Below are 13847 nucleotides of genomic sequence, written 5' to 3' on the forward strand. Positions count from 1 at the left end.
CTGTATCATTTGTTGAAAAACTATACCTATTGAATTGCCTTGACACACTTGTTGAAAGTCAATTGCATGTAAGAGTTTATTTCTGGACTCCCAATTCTATTAAATAATCTGTTTTTATACAAGTACCACACTATCTTGATTACTGTAGCTTTGAAGTAAGAGTTGGAATTGAGAAGTGTGAATCCTCCAAATTTGTTCTTACTTTTTGAGGTTGTTTTGAGTAAACTGGCACCCTTAAATTTCATGTGAGGTCCTGACATAAACCATATGGGCCCTGGCCCCAGCCCTGAGCCCAGGCCCTCCCTGACAACCCCCACCCAAGGGATGCAGAATGGCATCCAGCTTTGCTGGGTAGATGACAGAGACTGCCTAACACCCTGTGAGGAAAAAGGAAGAAAAGACCCAAACCTAAAAGCTGCTGTGGCTACAGTAGTTCTGTGGACCTGCTGGTCAACACACTGAAGTAGCTGGTGAGAAGCTGACGCACTTCTCTGCACGGCACGACCAGCCCAGCTGTCACAGAGCCAGGACACCACAGGCTTGACACCCTCTCCCTGGGAGACACGTGGGCTCCCTCTCTGAGACCCAATGCCTCTCAGGAAGCTTTCATCAAGCCCAGGATTTGGGCTCCCACTTCAAATGCTCACCTAGTGCCCAGAGGGAGGCTGGTTGATCCTAACACCCCACCCCTGACTGAGGCCCACAACCCCCTCAGTTCTTCTCTACCAGTTGAATGTCCAACTCGCTATCCAGGGAGCAGAAGCTGTTCCTGACAGCCCTGTGGTCCTGCCAGGCTGTGGCCAGCTCCCTGCTCCTGCTACAGTCCTCATCCTGGGTGCAGCCATCTTTCTCCTCACAGGACAGGTCCTCCTGGCAGGCAAAGTGGTCATCAAAGGAGGAAGGAAGAGGCCCAGTGATAAGGGTTCTGGTGTGGGTTCTGCCCCCTAGGCCGGAAGCCGAGAGCAAGGTGATCCAGGAGCTGGTGCTGCTGATGTGAAGGGCAAAAGGGCTCTGGGGGCTGCAGTCCTCCATTCCCATGCTCAGGCAGCTGAGGTTGCTGAAAATCTGACAGTTCTGTGCCATTTTTGTCAAGGCCTAGGGAAAACTTCTGCTCCTGGACTTCAGGTGCCTCCGTTTGACACCAACCTTCTTGTTGTTGAGGACACATGGCTTGGAGCAGCTGTGAGCAAGACCACTGGAGCATCTTGCCAGCTCTGGTATTGAAGCAGGTGCGCAGTTGGCTGAGGATGGACAGTATTCTGCAAAGGAAAACTGCTCGTGCGAGCAGGAGAGGGATTGTTGCAAGTACAGCCAGTCTCCAACCATGGGGTGTGTGTCAGGGGTCCAGGTATCACCCACTAGTCCACAGGGGGCCAAGCCTGGGCCCCCTCAGCAGGGGTGCCCCCAAATTGGTGGTAGAGTCCCTCCTGGTCTCAGGGTGAGGAGAGTATGTTGGCCTGGGAAGGGAGGCTGAAGCTGGAGCTCCTCTGCATGGTGCTGAAGCCATTGCAACAGTTCTGGATGTTGCCCCCACTGTAGCATTGTCCCTTTTCCATAGGAGTCTAGACTTTGGACCCCAAGGGCCTCCATGATGTCCGGCAGCTGGACATCTCATCAGAGAAGGACAGTGACTGATACTATTGCTTGCTAAGGGGTTCCCATTGTGGTCACTGATGCTTGGGCCTTTGATCAGGCTGGTCATGGCACAGGCAGTCACCATCTCCTGGTGTCACAGTGAGCCATCCTGACACTTTCCAGGAAGGCATCCTCAGGTGCTGGCTCTCAGCTGGTCAATCGGAAGAGGGCATTTCCTGTTCAGGGCTCATCATCTGTAAGTTTCCATAATTCTGCAAGAGAAAGGTGTAGGTCCTTGGCTCATCTTCTTTGGCATGTGCAGTTCAGGGCTGAAGGTCCTGCAAGATACTGAGTCAGCTCCCTGGTTGTTGAAGCTTTTTCTCAGGATCATTACCATGGTAAGAATCTCAGGAGCTGGTGGGCTTCATCCCAGGTGGGCATGAACCCACTTCAGTGGGAATTATGGGAAAAGGCAATGACCAGGCACCTCCTAGGAGACTAACATCAACAGAAAGAGTCCCCCATCAGACACTCATCCTCGGGGTGGGTCCCTTCTGGGAAATGGCATGGTCAACTACTAACCATTTATTTGCACTTACATCTTCATTGTCAGATTAACTTTTCTGTATAGCTTCTTTAAAAAGTTACCTGAATTTTCAAAAAGAAAAGTCTCAAGTTTTTTGGAAAACCAATGCTGCTACACTGTTCCCAGACCTGTTTCCAAAGCTGAACTTGGGTGCTGGCAGCCCTTTGAGAAGTTCAAATCCTTCAACTTAACGTTAGATAAACCTTCTTTCTCTATACCACTTCCAGAAAGCTGAATTTCAGGAGAGTAATCAATTCCAGTAATATTAGAGAAAACAAATTGTGCAAGTTCATCCAGGAAAATACCATTTCCAGTTCCAATATCAAGCACTAAAGCATCCAAAGGAATCTTCTGTTTTTGCATCCACCTTATTAATCGGTTGATACTCTCTTCTCTAAGCAGGATTTCTCCTATATCTCCATATTCTTGCAAAGTATGCAGTTCTCTCTCATAGATGGCATCCCAACCTCTCCTGTGCTACACTCACTGCTCTTGGGTCCCTGGCACTGATGGGACAAAGCCATCTTCTGTGGAGCTGCCCTCTCCAGCCTGTGCCATGGCCACAGTGCCATGCTGCTGTCAGCTACATGTGAATCATTTGACTTTATCATACATAGATTTTATTGAACTTCTTTGGTATATATTAAAGATTTTCACCAAATTCGAGGGGTCTTCACCAATTATTTCTCCAAAATATTTTGTCCCTGTCTTCTTTTCTTCTTGGAATCCCATTAGGATTAGGTAGGTACACTTACTTACTGGTGTCCCGTGGTACCAGAGACACTGTTCATGTTCTTCACTCATATTGTTCCTTTTCTTCTGATGGGGTTATCTCAATTAATAGAGTCTCAAGTTTGCTCATTTTTTTCTTCTGGCCACTCAAATGTCCTATCAAGCCCCATTAGGGTAATTTTTATATCAGTTATTGCAGTTTTTAAAAGCCAAAATTTCCAATTAGTTCCTTTTTATAATTTTTGTCTCTATTCTGAGATTCAGTACTTGGTGAGACATTACTCTGATATTTTCTTTATTTATTTAGACATGGACTCTGTTAGGTTTTTGAACAAATTTAAAATAGCTGCTTTAAAGGCTTTTTTTGTAAGTCCAATATCTGCGCTTCTATGAGACAGTTTCTATTGACATTTATTTATTTGTTTGTTTGTTTATAATTGTAATGTAGTTGATTATACATATCTGTGGGGTACCGAATTGAATATATTTACCTGTGTGCAGTATGTGATGCTTAAATCAGGATAATTAGTATATTCAACATTATACAAAGCAGTCTTTTTTTGTGGCCATTTACCAGTTCCTCCCTTATTCCCCTGCCATCTCCGGTAACCTCAGTTCTGTTCTCTCCTTTTGGAAGTTCAATGTATTACTATGATTGTTTTATTTTTTTCTTTTTTACATGTTTATTTTTTAGCTCCCATTTATGAGTGAGGACATGAAGTATTTCTTTTTTTGTGCCTGACTTATTTCACTTAACATGATTTTCTCTGAGTTCATCCGTGTTGCAGCAAATGGCAGAATTTCATTCCTTTTCATGGCAGAGTAATTTTCCATTGTGTGTATATACCACATTTGCCTTATCCAGTCATCTGGTGATAGACATTTAGGTTGGTTCCAACTCCTGGATATTGTAAATCGAGCTTAGATAAACAGGGGAAGCATGTATCCCTTTGACATGATGATTTCCATTCTTTGGGTATATACTCAACAGTAGGATTGCTGGATCATATAGAAGTTCTATCTGCAGGTGTTTGAGGAGCCTCCATACTGTTTTCAGTCTTTAATGGATGCACAAACTTATAGTCCCACAAGTAGTGTAGGAGGTTTCCCCTTTCGCTGCATCCTCATCAGCATTTGTTATTCTCTGTCTTTTTGTTAATAGCCAGTCTCATGGGGGTGAGATGACATCTCAATGTGGTTTTGATTTGCATTTCCCTGATGCTGAGTGATGTTGAGCATTTTTTCATGTGTCTGTTGGCCATTTGTGTATCTCCCTTTGAGAAATGCCTATTCAGCTCCTTTGCCCATTTAAAATTTTTTTTAACTGTTAAGTTTTTTGAATTCCTTGCATATTCTGAATATTAATCCTTCGTTGTATGCATAGTTTGTGAATATTTTTCCCACTCTATAGGTTGACTTTCCTCTTTGTTGTTTCTTTCTTTTTTCTTTTTTGACTGAAACATAATTGATTTTACATATTTGTGGGGTATAGATTTGAATATCAACACCTGTGCAATATATGGTGATCAAATCAGTATAAATAGTATATTCACCTTACAAAATGTAATCAATCTTTGTGAACTTTAACTAATTTCTTGCTAATCCTCCTCCCTCTCCCCCCTTCCTACCCCTAATATCCACAATTCTGTTCTATTTTTTTTGAAAGTTCAATGTATTATTGTGATTGATGTTTCTTTGTTTCTTTTCTTTCTTTCTTTCTTTCTTTCTTTTTTTAGCTCCCACTTATGAGTGAGGAAATGCAATATTTCTCTTTCTGTTCCTGCCTTACTTAACATAAGTTTCTCTAAGTTCATCCATGTTGCTGGGAATGGCAGAATTTCATTTTTTTAATGGCAGAGTAGGACTCCATTGTGTATATATACCACATTTACCTTACCAATCATCTGTCAAAGGACATTTAGGTTGGTTCCAACTCTTGGAATAGAGCTGTGATAAACATGGGAGTGCAGGGACCCATTCAGCATGATGATTACCATTACTTTGGGTATATACCCAGCAGAGGGATTACTGGGTCATACGGCAGTTATATCTGTAGTTGTCTGAGGAACCTCCACACTGTTTTCCATAATGACTGTACTACTCTACAGTCCCACCAACAGTGTAGGAGGGTTCCCCTTTGTCCACATCCTGTCAGCATTTGTATTCTCTGTCCTTTTGATAATAGCCAGTCCAACTGGGGTGAGATGATATGTCAATGTGGTTTTGATTTGCATTTCTTTGATGATTAGTGATATTGAGCATTTTTTCATGTGTCTGTTGGCCATTTGTATATCTTCCTTTGAAAAATGCCTATTCAGCTCCTTTGCCCATATTTTAATGGGCAAAGTTATTTGCTTTTTACTGTTGTTGTTTAAGTTCCTTGTATATTCTGGATATTAATCCTTTGTCAGATGCATAATTCACAAATATTTTCTCCCACTCTGTAGTTTGTCTTTTTGCTCTGCTTTTTGTTTCTTTTGTTGTGTAGAAGTTTTTTAGTTTGATATAATCCCATTTGTTTATTTTTCCTTTAGTTGCCTGTGCTTTTGGGTCTTATTCATAAACTCTTTGCCCAGTCCTACATCCTGAAGCATTTCCCATATGTTTTCATTTAGGAGTTTTATAGTTTCAGGTATTATATTTAAGTATTTAATCCATTTTGAGTTGATTTTGGTATATGGTGAGAGATACAGGTCTAGCTCCATTCTTCCACATATGGATGTCCAGATTTACCAGCACCATTTACTGAAGAAAAGAGGCAGTCTTTTCCCCAATGTATGTTCTTGGTGCCTTTGTCAAAGATCAGTTGGCTGTAAGTTTGTGGATTGATATCTGTGTTCTCTATTCTGTTCCATTGGTCTGAGTGTCTATTTTTATGCCAGTACCATGCTGTTCTGGTTTCTATAGCTTTTTATTATACTTAAAAGTCAGATAGTGTTATGCCTCTGGATTTATTTATTTATTTTCTCAGGATCGTTTTGGCTATTCATGGTCTTTTTTTGTTTCATATGAATGCTACGATTGTTTTCTCTATTTCTGTGAGGAATGTCATTGGTATTTTAATGGGGATTGCATTGGATGTGTAATCACTTTGGGTACTATGAACATTTTCACAATGTTAATTCTTCCAACCCAAGAGCATGGAATGTCTTTTCATCTTTTGTGTCCTCTCTAATTTCTTTCAACAGTGATTTGTACTTCTTGTGGTAGAAATCTTTCACCTCCTTGGTTACATTTATTCCCAGGTATTTTATTTTTTTGGTGACTATAGAAAATGGGCTAGCTTTCTTGATTTCTTTTTCTGCTAGTTTGTTGTTGGAATATAAAAATGCCACTGATTTTCCTACATTGATTTTGTATCCTGCAACTTTTCTGAAATTGTTTATCTACTCTAAGAGTTTTTTTTGTAGAGTCTTCAGGCTTTTCTATATATAGGATCATGTCATCTGCAAACAGGGACAATTTGATTTTGTCTTTTCCAATGTAGATCTACTTTATTTCTTTCTCTTGCCTGATTGCTCTGGCTAGTACTTCCAATATTGTGTTAAAAAGGAGTGGTGAGAGTGGGCATCCTTGTCTTGCTCCCATTCTTAAGGGAAAAATGTTCACGTTTTCCCCATTCAGGATGATATTGGTGGTGGGTTTGTCATATATGACTTTTATTGTGTTGAGATACTTTCCTTCTATAGCTAATTTGCTGAAGGTCTTTATCATGAAGGGTTGTTGAATTTTGCCAAATTCTTTTATCTGCATCTATTGAGTTAATCATATGGTTTTTGTCCTTGATTTTGTTGACATGGTGTATCACATTTATTGACTTGTGTATGTTGAGCCATCCTTGCATCCCTGGGTTGAATCCCAGTTGATTGTGATGCCTAACTTTTTTTTTTTATTTCTTGCTGTATTCTATCTGCAAATGTTTTGTTGAGGATTTTTTCATCTATGTTCACCAAAGATATTTAGCTATAGTTTTTTATTGTTGTGGTTTCTTTGTCTGGTTTGGTATCAGGATGATGCTGGCCTCATAGAATGAGTTTGGCAAATAGAATCTGTTTCTATTTTTTTCAATAGTTTAAAGATAATTGGTATTCATTCCTCTTTAAAGGTTTGGTAAATTAAGCAGTAAAGCCATCTGGTCCTGAGCTTTTCTTTGTTGGGAGACTGCTGATTACTGCTTCAATCTCTTTCCTTGTTATTGGTCTGTTCAGGTTTTCTATTTTCCCTCCAGGTTTTCAAATTTGTTGGTTTTTCTGTGTATGGAGCATACTTTTTTCTTTCTTTGCATATCTCATCATTTTTTGTTGAAAAAGTGGCCATTTTGTATCATATTATTTGGTACCTCTGAAATCAGATCTCCTGCAAACACCCAGAATTTGTTGTTGTTCCTGTTGCTATTTATTTAGTGGCTTTTCTAAAATAACTTTTACAAAAGTAAATTTTAATTTGTATTTTTATTGTGTCTATATTCTTATTCTTATTGTGTCAGGCCACTGAAGGGTCTACTCAAGAATTAGTTTATTATTGGCTGATCATTGGACAGAAATTTCCTTAAATGTATGAAACTGATAAACCTCTTAGCCTTTGCTTAGGAGTTCCCTCTGTTTGTTGGGGAATGCCTTTAATGTTCTGGAAGTAAATTTTCAACTCTTCTTTAGCCTTCAGTTCCCAGTTATAGAAAGCCTCAATGTCATTCAGAAGTGAAAGTTTTCTCACTTTTCTTAAGAGAGTTTTCTTAATTTTTTCCTAAGTGTGCACATAGCCTTGGGCATATACACAGCTTTGCACAGGTGCTTGACCTTCTAGATTTCCAATAATATATTGGATATTTTCAAAGTCCCCTGTGGGCATCTCCCATTTTTTCTCCTTTTCCTGATTTTCTGATTTTATTGATTTGATAAACTAAGAAAAATTCTTTTATAGGTGATAAGAAATCAAGCAGTCACTGCTTATAATTTACTCAAGTTTAAAAAAAATCTCATAAATACAGAGAGATGAGATTAAAGGAAAAAGTATTAGGATGGAAGAATACATTGGTACCAAAATCACACTCCTGAAGAAATAAAAACATTTAATTAAGACTTAATAGAATAAAATATTTCCAAAAAAATAAAAAGAAAATACAAATATAAATACTGAAATTACTGCATTTCATTTTTTAAAAAAAGGATCAATAGCTATCACACAGATACTTATGTTGATGAAGTTTTTATTTGCAATGATAAACACTTAAAAATTTCAGGCAGAAGTTGAACATCTCCTGCAAGGGGAAAAATACAAATCAGGTTGCCTCAGATTTTCTCACAATTTTGAAATCTAAAATAAAATATACCTATTAAATGGAATATGGAATGGGTTGGCTGGGTGTGATTCTAGTTCATCCCTGACCATTAAAAATAAATAGACATTTCTATTCACAGAAAAGGAAATAGATATTCTCAAATTTTACAGATCAAATGGGAAATAAAGTGATAAAATGAAAGTTAAAAAAATGGATTAATTTAATAAAGTAACTATGGTAAATTTAGTTACAAAATAATATCTGATAATTTTAAATTTTGAAAGAAAAAATTCATAATATAAAAATAATATGCCAAAAGAACTTTCCACAAAGCTCAATAGGCTTAATAAATGCTTTATTTTTAATTGGCAGGTGTTAGTATATCTAACTTTATTTTGTTGCCTATTGTTGCTGTGGAGAATTAGCACAAATTTAGTGGCTTCAGACAAATGCATTGTCTTCTAGTTTCATAGGTCATAAGTTCAACATAGATCTTACTGGGCTAATATCAAGGTGTCAGCAGGGTGATTACTGCCTGGAGGCTCTAGAAGACTGTTTCCTTGTAGTATTCAGCTTCTAGAGGCTGCCATTTTCCTTGATTCATCCCCCACCCCTTTTACTTTCAAAGACAAAAGACTGGAGTGAGTCCTTCTAATGTGGTCCTTGCTATGGTTCTTTCTTTTCTGCCTCCTTCTTTCACTTATAAGAACTCTTGAGACTACATTAGGACTGTCTTAGGCAGCCTGTGATGCAAATACCACAGACTAGGTGGCTTAAAAACAGAAATTTACCTTATTATCATTCTGTAATCTGGAAAATCCAAGATCAAGGTCCAGCAGGGCTTGGTTCCCTGTGAGGGCTCTCTTCCAGGATTGCAGATAACTGCCTTCTCACTTTGTCCTCATACCATATTTCCTTGATGCACGCCTGTGGATATACAGAGAGAGATATCTTCTTCCTTTTCTTATAAGGACACCACCCTTATGACCTCCTTTAGCCTCAATTACCTTTTAAAAGCTGTATCTCCAAGTATAGTTACATCAGGGATTGGAATTGAACATGAGTTTTGAAGGAGCATAATTTCGTTTAGAGCATTTTGCCCCTTCCCCCTCAAGTCACATCCTTCTCACATGGGAAATGCATTCATTTCATCCAGACAGTCCCCAAAGCCTTAACTAATTTCAGCACTGATTCTAAAGTCTAAAGTTCAAAGTCTCATCTAAATATCAACTAAATCAATTTGAAATATGGATAGACTGAGAATTTTCCAAATCTTCAAGTTCTACTTCCTTTTTGCTCATGAATTTCTCTTCAACTTATCTCTACCCTTTCACATTTTAATAAGCAATCAGGAAGAACAAAGTCACTCTTTCAACACTTTTTTCCAAAATTTCAGCTAAGAAACCAATCTTATTATGTGCAAGATTTACCTTCCACAAAACACTAGAACACAGTTCAGCCAAGTTCCATGCCACTTTTAACAAGAATTGTCTTTCCTTTGGTTTCCAAATAACACGTTCCTAATTTTTGTCTAAAACCTCATCAGAATTCCCTTTGCACCCATATTTCTAGCATGCATCTCTTCTAATTTCTATTACCCAGTACCAAAGCCACTTCTACATGTTTAAGTATTTGCTACAGCAGCATCCCACTTCTTAGTGCATAAATCCATCTATCTATCCATCCATCCATCTATCTGTCTGTCTGTCTGTCTATCTATCTTATTCTGTTTCTCTTTAAAGCAATCTGCTTTAATCAATCTAGTGTTCCAAATGTTAATCTCATCCAGAAACACCCTACAGACACACCTAGAATAATATTTAACTAAATATTGAGTATCCTGTGCCCCAGTCAAGTTGGCACATAAAATTAACTGTCACAGGACCCACTCGAATAATTTAGGTTAATATCTCCATTTCAAGTACAGCAGATTCGTAGCCTTAATTCCATCTGTGATCATAAATCCCCTTTATCACATAACCACATAACCTAACTAATTCACTGGTTCCAGGGATTAGAAGAGGAATATTTTTGTGGGGCCATTATTTTGCCTACGACCATTTTCCCCCTAGCCTTCAAAGACTCACATGTAAAATACATTTGCCCTATCCCAATGTCTCCAAGTGTCTCAACTAATTAGATCATCAACTCATGTTCAAAATTACATCTAAATCTCATCGGTTCAAAAGTTCCAAATTTCATCATCTAAATCAGATGAGTGAGCCTCTGGGTACAATTTCATCTTGGATCACAACTCTACTTGAAAATAAAGCTGAAATTTGATTTGTGGTTGTAGGTCTGTGGTCAGTGGTCAGGTTTGCAAATAGTAGGACCCCTGCCTCTTTTTGACTATATTATTTTTGCTGCAGTCTTATTTGGATTCATCCTATTTGCTTAGCCTGATTTTCCAGGCTTCATATAGTTCCCTTAGTAAATCCTTAAAATTTTACATATGTTAGAGGAAAATGTAGGATCCTGAAAATTATCTAGGAAGAGACTTATTTTGCTTTCTATTCTTTGGTTCAAACAAAAGTAATATAGTTGGCATAATCATTGACTACTACTGTTTAAGTAAATAATTATTTAAATTATTTATATTTCTTTTTTGAAAATGCTATATGATAACACAAAACAAATTTGCCTTTATAAGACAGTGTTAAAACATACTGCATTACAGTATTGAATATCAGAATATTTGAAATATTTTTTGTGTGTAAATTTATAGGTATTTGCTTATTTGATTTTTTATTAATAAACTGTTCTATATTTTGCTAGTACCAGACTATTATTGCCAAATAATTTATAGTTTTTAATAGTGTCTAGTCCATTGGGGTCACCATATCAGCTTTTATCTTATTAACAGACATCCTTAAAAACAAAAGAAAGGGGAAATAATTGATAACAACTTTGGTCTGTATCCAAAGCTCTACTTTGTTGAAAAAAACCCAAAACATTTTCTTTAAAGTACATTAATGAAATGAAGTGAAGAAAGCTGAAATTTAGTGGATAAAATAGACCTTTGAAATTTTTCTGAATGGAAGTACAGCTATGAAAAATTTAATCACAAGCATCTTGGTTAAAAGGTGCTGATAGACATACCGGTGTTTTTTGCCTTTAAACTTCAAAATACTCATATCAATGCCAACTAAAAATATTATTCATAGTGCTTGTTTCTGAAATATCGGTGGAAGTGTATCTTGAGAAGCAGCATTAGGAGGGAGGGAGGGCAGGATTTGGAGGCCCAGCTAAGAGGGAGAAACCTGGATGTCCACCACTCACTCACTGACCTTCATGACCTTGGAAAGTTTACTTAACCTGTCAGAGATTCAGTTTCCACAGCTACAACTGGGGCTAAAAATAGTACCTATCCATAGAATGGTTGTAAATGTAAAATATGAATACTTGTAAAGCTTGGCATGTAATAAGTGCTTTTTCAATTTTAAGTACTATTATTCATGGGCTTTAAAATATACCATACCAAATTTAACTGTCTATATAAATTTTTTGATAATCAGTATAAATTTCAAAAATCTGTGCTTGAAGTCCTTCATCCCTATTCTTTCTCATTCTAATGCTTTCTTAAACATTTGGTTCCTTTTATTTTCTAATAACATATAAACAAAGACTGTTATATCAGCAGCATTGTTTCACAATTGCGTGGAGAATTTTTTGGTTGAAATAAAACTGGAAAATTATGGGAGGATGAAATTCATATGACTTTCCTTGTCAAGCATTATTCATAGCTATCCTTGTATTTGAAGTTTAGGCAGGCATTGAAATGATTTTATTGAGTATGCTACATAAAAAGGGCTGAAAAGAATGCTTTATTCATAAATTGATTGTAATTCATTATACAGAAAAAAACTCGAAGAAAGAAATGGAAGCAAATTACAATATTTGCATAAGTTGAAAATGCTCATATGGCCCTAACGAATCACTTTCCCCAAGAAAGACTAAGAATGGGAATAGTATAGACAGAAATGAGAAATTTTAGTCAATTGTTGAAAAGTTCATGTTCTTTTCCTTATCGGTATTTCACTCAGTATTCAAGTGAAAGCCTTTGGGCAAGAACGTATGTGTCTGTACTAAAAATCTATTTTACTTTTAGTTTGATATTTTCTCTGGGAATGTTACCAAAAAGGAAATTTCTTCTATGGCTCACTATTTGAAAAAAAAATATTTAATATAACAAAAATAATTGCAGTTTTCTCATTTATTAATCGAAGGCTTTTCCCAGACAGGAGCCCACGATGCAAGTGGGGGAAAAGGGAGTTCTATTAATTAATAGAGAAAAACGTAGAATAAAGAGAGGGTTCAAAAGATTAAAAAATTACTGATTGAATCTTATCTGTTGACAGATGACCAAGGTTAAACACGCAATATGCATGCTTGTGCACACATGCACACGCGCATGCTCACACACACACACACACACACACACACACACACACGAGTTGTTAATGAATTGTTAATGGGTTATCCACATTTCATAAATCCACTAGCATAGAAGATTGCTTCATCTCTTACTTGGCATTGTCTGCACAGTTGTGGCTATGGATGCTTCAAGGTTCTGTGAGCTCTCCTACTAGTTTACAACCTTACGAGTGTGTTTTTCTACCAGCAGAACATTGGCCATAAATGTCTATTAGTCAAAATAACTGCGGCAGTTTTATAAGGCCTGTGAGTGTATATTTCCCAGTCTGCTTCTCCTTAAATTACTAAGAATGCAAAAATAACCAATTGTTTGACCTCTTAAATCACAAATTGGATAGGCTTACCATTAAAGTATATTGGAAATGTGTTTCCCATTATTTAGCTCATTTAGCATGTTCAGCAGTGAGCATTCAAATATTTTGAGTTTTTTTTTTTTTTTTTTTTTTTACTACTTTGAAGAAGGCATTAAATGATCTTTCAGGCCATCAGTGGATATTTAAAAGACTAGAATACAATTGGAATATTGCTAATAGGTCATCATTAACCATCTGCATGAAAGATAATGAATATAAAAGATGCAATATGCTCATAAATTATCTGGTTTTGTGTTAATCATTTAGATAGTCCTCATTGTGGAAAGTTAACATAACTTGTTCTGTTTAGAAAATTATATGACTATATTGCATCCATAGAGTGAAAAAGAAGTAACTACAATTAAGGTTTACAACGTAAACTTATTGCCTGTAGGTTGAAGAAATGACCAATAATGAGTGGAGAAACAAATAAAAATTATTTTAAATTCAACAGAAACTTCAAATGTATCTGCGTTTCCTATTAATATTAAAATATGGCATGCTGATTAGTAAGAGTGGGCATATGTGATTTTTTTCTTCCCTAAAGCAAGCAGATGTCTTTTATCTTCAACTTTATTTTCCTAAAAAATTTTTTTTAAACGTATGGAAATGCTTACATTTAAAAAAGTATTTCGGGCCAGCCCTGGTAGCGTGAGGCTGCAGGTTCAAATCCTATATAGGGATGGCCGGTGCACTCACTGGCTGAGCGTGATGCAAACACTGTGCTGAGGGTTGCGATCCCCTTACTGATAAGAAAAAAAAAAAAAAGTAAAAAAAGTATTTCTGTGCTAATTTATATCTATGCTTTGGATTCTCTCTGGTATAGCTGAAAATACTAAAAAGTGTGGAAAAAAGTATCTGGTGTCTGCGTTACAAGGTTTTGTCACTA

The 13847-nt window shown here is 37.0% G+C and overlaps 1 pseudogene; it reads right to left on the minus strand.

Annotated features, from left to right (window-relative positions):
- Positions 1-711: 711 nt before the first annotated feature.
- On the minus strand, positions 712-1972 carry LOC134385567 (protein FAM53B-like; annotated as a pseudogene).
- Positions 1973-13847: the final 11875 nt, after the last annotated feature.

This window comes from Cynocephalus volans, chromosome 9 (genome assembly GCF_027409185.1).
Source record: "Cynocephalus volans isolate mCynVol1 chromosome 9, mCynVol1.pri, whole genome shotgun sequence".
Lineage (NCBI taxonomy): Eukaryota > Metazoa > Chordata > Mammalia > Dermoptera > Cynocephalidae > Cynocephalus > Cynocephalus volans.